Here is a 7,071-nt window from a genome sequence, read left to right on the forward strand (position 1 = left end):
CCATCTGCTGCCAGATCCACTCCCAGATATCTAAAACACTTTACTTCCTCCAGTTTTTCTCCATTCAAACTTACCTCCCAATTGATATGGGATATGATAATATATATATATATATATATATATATATATATATATATATATATATATATATATATATATATATATATATATATATATATATGTGTGTGTGTCGGGGGTGGAGGGAGCGAGGAGAAGTGGGAGACCAAATTGGAGGTGGAAGGATGGAGTGAAAGGGGTTTTGTGTGATCGGGGCGTGAACATGCAGGAGGGTGAAAGGCGGGCAAGGAATAGATTGAGTTGGATCGATGTGGTGTACCGGGGTTGGCGTGCTGTCGGTGGATTGAATCAGGGCGTGTGAAGCGTCTGGGGTAAACCATGGAAAGTTGTGTGGGGCCTGGATGTGGAAAGGGAGCTGTGGTTTCGGGCATTATTGCATGACAGCTAGAGACTGTGAACGAATGGGGCCTTTGTTGTCTTTTCCCAGTGCTACCTCGCACACATGAGGGGGGGAGGGGGATGGTATTCCATGTGTGGCGAGGTGGCGATGGGAATGAATAAAGGCAGACAGTGTGAATTGTGTGCATGGGTATATATGTATGTGTCTGTGTGTGTATATATATGTGTACATTGAGATGTATAGGTATGTATATTTGCGTGTGTGGACGTGTATGTATATACATTGTGTATGGGGGTGGGTTGGGCCATTTATTTCGTCTGTTTCCTTGCGCTACCTCGCAAACGCGGGAGACAGCGACAAAGCAAAATAAATAAATAAATAAATATATATATATATATATATATATATATATATATATATATATATATATATATATGATAATATATTTTTTTTTTTTTTTTTTTTGCTTTGTCGCTGTCTCCCGCGTTTGCGAGGTAGCGCAAGGAAAAAGACGAAAGAAATGGCCCAACCCACCCCCATACACATGTATATACATACGTCCACACACGCAAATATACATACCTACAGAGCTTTCCATGGTTTACCCCAGACGCTTCACATGCCCTGATTCAATCCACTGACAGCACGTCAACCCGGGTATACCACACCGCTCCAATTCACTCTATTCCTTGCCCGCCTTTCACCCTCCTGCATGTTCAGGCCCCGATCACACAAAATCTTTTTCACTCCATCTTTCCACCTCCAATTTGGTCTCCCTCTTCTCCTCGTTCCCTCTAGCTCCGACACATATATCCTCTTGGTCAATCTTTCCTCACTCATTCTCTCCATGTGCCCAAACCATTTCAAAACACCCTCTTCTGCTCTCTCAACCACGCTCTTTTTATTTCCACACATCTCTCTTACCCTTACGTTACTCACTCGATCAAACCACCTCACACCACACATTGTCCTCAAACATCTCATTTCCAGCACATCCATCCTCCTGCGCACAACTCTAGCCATAGCCCACGCCTCGCAACCATACAACATTGTTGGAACCACTATTCCTTCAAACATACCCATTTTTGCTTTCCGAGATAATGTTCTCGACTTCCACACATTCTTCAACGCTCCCAGAATTTTCGCCCCCTCCCCCACCCTATGATCCACTTCCGCTTCCATGGTTCCATCCGCTGCCAGATCCACTCCCAGATATCTGAAACACTTCACTTCCTCCAGTTTTTCTCCATTCAAACTCACCTCCCAATTGACTTGACCCTCAACCCTACTGTACCTAATAACCTTGCTCTTATTCACATTTACTCTTAACTTTCTTCTTTCACACACTTTACCAAACTCAGTCACCAGCTTCTGCAGTTTCTCACATGAATCAGCCACCAGCGCTGTATCATCAGCGAACAACAACTGACTCACTTCCCAAGCTCTCTCATCCCCAACAGACTTCATACTTGCCCCTCTTTCCAAAACTCTTGCATTCACCTCCCTAACAACCCCATCCATAAACAAATTAAACAACCATGGAGACATCACACACCCCTGCCGAAAACCTACATTCACTGAGAACCAATCACTTTCCTTTCTTCCTTGTATTAACTTTCTAAAATGGGAAACAGAAGAAGGAGTCACGCGGGGGGTGCTCATCCTCCTCGAAGGCTCAGAGTGGGGTGCCTAAATGTGTGTGGATGTAACCAAGATGTGAAAAAAGGAGAGGTAGGTAGTATGTTTCAGGAAAGGAACCTGGATGTTTTGGCTCTGAGTGAAACGAAGCTCAAGGGTAAAGGGGAAGAGTGGTTTGGGAATGTCTGGGGAGTAAAGTCAGGGGTTAGTGAGAGGACAAGAGCAAGGGAAGGAGTAGCAATACTCCTGAAACAGGAGTTGTGGGAGTATGTGATAGAGTGTAAGAAAGTAAATTCTCGATTAATATGGGTAAAACTGAAAGTTGATGGAGAGAGGTGGGTGATTATTGGTGCATATGCACCTGGGCATGAGAAGAAAGATCAAGAGAGGCAAGTGTTTTGGGAGCAGCTGAATGAGTGTGTTAGTGGTTTTGATGCACGAGACCGGGTTATAGTGATGGGTGATTTGAATGCAAAGGTGAGTAATGTGGCAGTTGAGGGAATAATTGGTATACATGGGGTGTTCAGTGTTGTAAATGGAAATGGTGAAGAGCTTGTAGATTTATGTGCTGAAAAAGGACTGATGATTGGGAATACCTGGTTTAAAAAGCGAGATATACATAAGTATACTTATGTAAGTAGGAGAGATGGCCAGAGAGCGTTATTGGATTACGTGTTAATTGACAGGCGTGCGAAAGAGAGACTTTTGGATGTTAATGTGCTGAGAGGTGCAACTGGAGGGATGTCTGATCATTATCTTGTGGAGGCTAAGGTGAAGATTTGTATGGGTTTTCAGAAAAGAAGAGTGAATGTTGGGGTGAAGAGGGTGGTGAGAGTAAGTGAGCTTGGGAAGGAGACCTGTGTGAGGAAGTACCAGGAGAGACTGAGTACAGAATGGAAAAAGGTGAGAACAATGGAAGTAAGGGGAGTGGGGGAGGAATGGGATGTATTTAGGGAATCAGTGATGGATTGCGCAAAAGATGCTTGTGGCATGAGAAGAGTGGGAGGTGGGTTGATTAGAAAGGGTAGTGAGTGGTGGGATGAAGAAGTAAGAGTATTAGTGAAAGAGAAGAGAGAGGCATTTGGACGATTTTTGCAGGGAAAAAATGCAATTGAGTGGGAGACGTATAAAAGAAAGAGACAGGAGGTCAAGAGAAAGGTGCAAGAGGTGAAAAAAAGGGCAAATGAGAGTTGGGGTGAGAGAGTATCATTAAATTTTAGGGAGAAAAAGATGTTCTGGAAAGAGGTAAATAAAGTGCGTAAGACAAGGGAGCAAATGGGAACTTCAGTGAAGGGCGCAAATGGGGAGGTGATAACAAGTAGTGGTGATGTGAGAAGGAGATGGAGTGAGTATTTTGAAAGTTTGTTGAATGTGTTTGATGATAGAGTGGCAGATATAGGGTGTTTTGGTCGAGGTGGTGTGCAAAGTGAGAGGGTTAGGGAAAATGATTTGGTAAACAGAGAAGAGGTAGTAAAAGCTTTGCGGAAGATGAAAGCCGGCAAGGCAGCAGGTTTGGATGGTATTGCAGTGGAATTTATTAAAAAAGGGGGTGACTGTATTGTTGACTGGTTGGTAAGGTTATTTAATGTATGTATGACTCATGGTGAGGTGCCTGAGGATTGGCGGAATGCGTGCATAGTGCCATTGTACAAAGGCAAAGGGGATAAGAGTGAGTGCTCAAATTACAGAGGTATAAGTTTGTTGAGTATTCCTGGTAAATTATATGGGAGGGTATTGATTGAGAGGGTGAAGGCATGTACAGAGCATCAGATTGGGGAAGAGCAGTGTGGTTTCTGAAGTGGTAGAGGATGTGTGGATCAGGTGTTTGCTTTGAAGAATGTATGTGAGAAATACTTAGAAAAGCAAATGGATTTGTATGTAGCATTTATGGATCTGGAGAAGGCATATGATAGAGTTGATAGAGATGCTCTGTGGAAGGTATTAAGAATATATGGTGTGGGAGGAAAGTTGTTAGAAGCAGTGAAAAGTTTTTATCGAGGATGTAAGGCATGTGTACGTGTAGGAAGAGAGGAAAGTGATTGGTTCTCAGTGAATGTAGGTTTGCGGCAGGGGTGTGTGATGTCTCCATGGTTGTTTAATTTGTTTATGGATGGGGTTGTTAGGGAGGTGAATGCAAGAGTTTTGGAAAGAGGGGCAAGTATGAAGTCTGTTGGGGATGAGAGAGCTTGGGAAGTGAGTCAGTTGTTGTTCGCTGATGATACAGCGCTGGTGGCTGATTCATGTGAGAAACTGCAGAAGCTGGTGACTGAGTTTGGTAAAGTGTGTGGAAGAAGAAAGTTAAGAGTAAATGTGAATAAGAGCAAGGTTATTAGGTACAGTAGGGTTGAGGGTCAAGTCAATTGGGAGGTGAGTTTGAATGGAGAAAAACTGGAGGAAGTGAAGTGTTTTAGATATCTGGGAGTGGATCTGGCAGCGGATGGAACCGTGGAAGCGGAAGTGGATCATAGGGTGGGGGAGGGGGCGAAAATTCTGGGGGCCTTGAAGAATGTGTGGAAGTCGAGAACATTATCTCGGAAAGCAAAAATGGGTATGTTTGAAGGAATAGTGGTTCCAACAATGTTGTATGGTTGCGAGGCGTGGGCTATGGATAGAGTTGTGCGCAGGAGGATGGATGTGCTGGAAATGAGATGTTTGAGGACAATGTGTGGTGTGAGGTGGTTTGATCGAGTGAGTAACGTAAGGGTAAGAGAGATGTGTGGAAATAGAAAGAGCGTGGTTGAGAGAGCAGAAGAGGGTGTTTTGAAGTGGTTTGGGCACATGGAGAGGATGAGTGAGGAAAGATTGACCAAGAGGATATATGTGTCGGAGGTGGAGGGAACAAGGAGAAGAGGGAGACCAAATTGGAGGTGGAAAGATGGAGTGAAAAAGATTTTGTGTGATCGGGGCCTGAACATGCAGGAGGGTGAAAGGAGGGCAAGGAATAGAGTGAATTGGAGCGATGTGGTATACCGGGGTTGACGTGCTGTCAGTGGATTGAATCAAGGCATGTGAAGCGTCTGGGGTAAGCCATGGAAAGCTGTGTAGGTATGTATATTTGCGTGTGTGGACGTATGTATATATATGTGTATGGGGGGGGGTTGGGCCATTTCTTTCGTCTGTTTCCTTGCGCTACCTCGCAAACGCGGGAGACAGCGACAAAGTATAAGAAAAAAAAAAAAAAAAAATATATATATATATATATATATATATATATATATATATATATATATATATATATATATATATATATTTGCAGGGAAAAAATGCAATTGAGTGGGAGACGTATAAAAGAAAGAGACAGGAGGTCAAGAGAAAAGTGCAAGAGGTGAAAAAAAGGGCAAATGAGAGTTGGGGTGAGAGAGTATCATTAAATTTTAGGGAGAATTAAAAGATGTTCTGGAAGGAGGTAAATAAAGTGCGTAAGACAAGGGAGCAAATGGGAACTTCAGTGAAGGGCGCAAATGGGGAGGTGATAACAAGTAGTGGTGATGTGAGAAGGAGATGGAGTGAGTATTTTGAAGGTTTGTTGAATGTGTTTGATGATAGAGTGGCAGTGGTGTTTTGGTCGAAGTGGTGTGCAAAGTGCGAGGGTTAGGGAAAATGATTTGGTAAAAAGAGAAGAGGTAGTAAAAGCTTTGCGGAAGATGAAAGCCGGCAAGGCAGCAGGTTTGGATGGTATTGCAGTGGAATTTATTAAAAAAGGGGGTGACTGTATTGTTGACTGGGTGGTAAGGTTATTTAATGTATGTATGACTCATGGTGAGGTGCCTGAGGATTGGCGGAATGCGTGCATAGTGCCATTGTACAAAGGCAAAGGGGATAAGAGTGAGTGCTCAAATTACAGAGGTATAAGTTTGTTGAGTATTCCTGGTAAATTATATGGGAGGGTATTGATTGAGAGGGTGAAGGCATGTACAGAGCATCAGATTGGGGAAGAGCAGTGTGGTTTCAGAAGTGGTAGAGGATGTGTGGATCAGGTGTATGATCAGAATGTATGTGAGAAATACTTAGAAAAGCAAATGGATTTGTATGTAGCATTTATGGATCTGGAGAAGGCATATGATAGAGTTGATAGAGATGCTCTGTGGAAGGTATTAAGAATATATGGTGTGGGAGGCAAGTTGTTAGAAGCAGTGAAAAGTTTTTATCGAGGATGTAAGGCATGTGTACGTGTAGGAAGAGAGGAAAGTGATTGGTTCTCAGTGAATGTAGGTTTGCGGCAGGGGTGTGTGATGTCTCCATGGTTGTTTAATTTGTTTATGGATGGGGTTGTTAGGGAGGTGAATGCAAGAGTTTTGGAAAGAGGGGCAAGTATGAAGTCTGTTGGGGATGAGAGAGCTTGGGAAGTGAGTCAGTTGTTGTTCGCTGATGATACAGCGCTGGTGGCTGATTCGTGTGAGAAACTGCAGAAGCTGGTGACTGAGTTTGGTAAAGTGTGTGAAAGAAGAAAGTTAAGAGTAAATGTGAATAAGAGCAAGGTTATTAGGTACAGTAGGGTTGAGGGTCAAGTCAATTGGGAGATAAGTTTGAATGGAGAAAAACTGGAGGAAGTAAAGTGTTTTAGATATCTGGGAGTGGATCTGGCAGCGGATGGAACCATGGAAGCGGAAGTGAATCATAGGGTGGGGGAGGGGGCGAAAATCCTGGGAGCCTTGAAGAATGTGTGGAAGTCGAGAACATTATCTCGGAAAGCAAAAATGGCTATGTTTGAAGGAATAGTGGTTCCAACAATGTTGTATGGTTGCGAGGAGTGGGCTATGGATAGAGTTGTGCGCAGGGGGGTGGATGTGCTGGAAATGAGATGTTTGAGGACAATGTGTGGTGTGAGGTGGTTTGATCGAGTAAGTAATGTAAGGGTAAGAGAGATGTGTGGAAATAAAAAGAGCGTGGTTGAGAGAGCAGAAGAAGGTGTTTTGAAATGGTTTGGGCACATGGAGAGAATGAGTGAGGAAAGATTAACCAAGAGGATATATGTGTCGGAGGTGGAGGGAACGAGGAGAAGTGGGAGTCCAAAT

Source organism: Panulirus ornatus, chromosome 32, assembly GCF_036320965.1.
Source record: "Panulirus ornatus isolate Po-2019 chromosome 32, ASM3632096v1, whole genome shotgun sequence".
NCBI classification, from domain to species: Eukaryota; Metazoa; Arthropoda; class Malacostraca; order Decapoda; family Palinuridae; genus Panulirus; species Panulirus ornatus.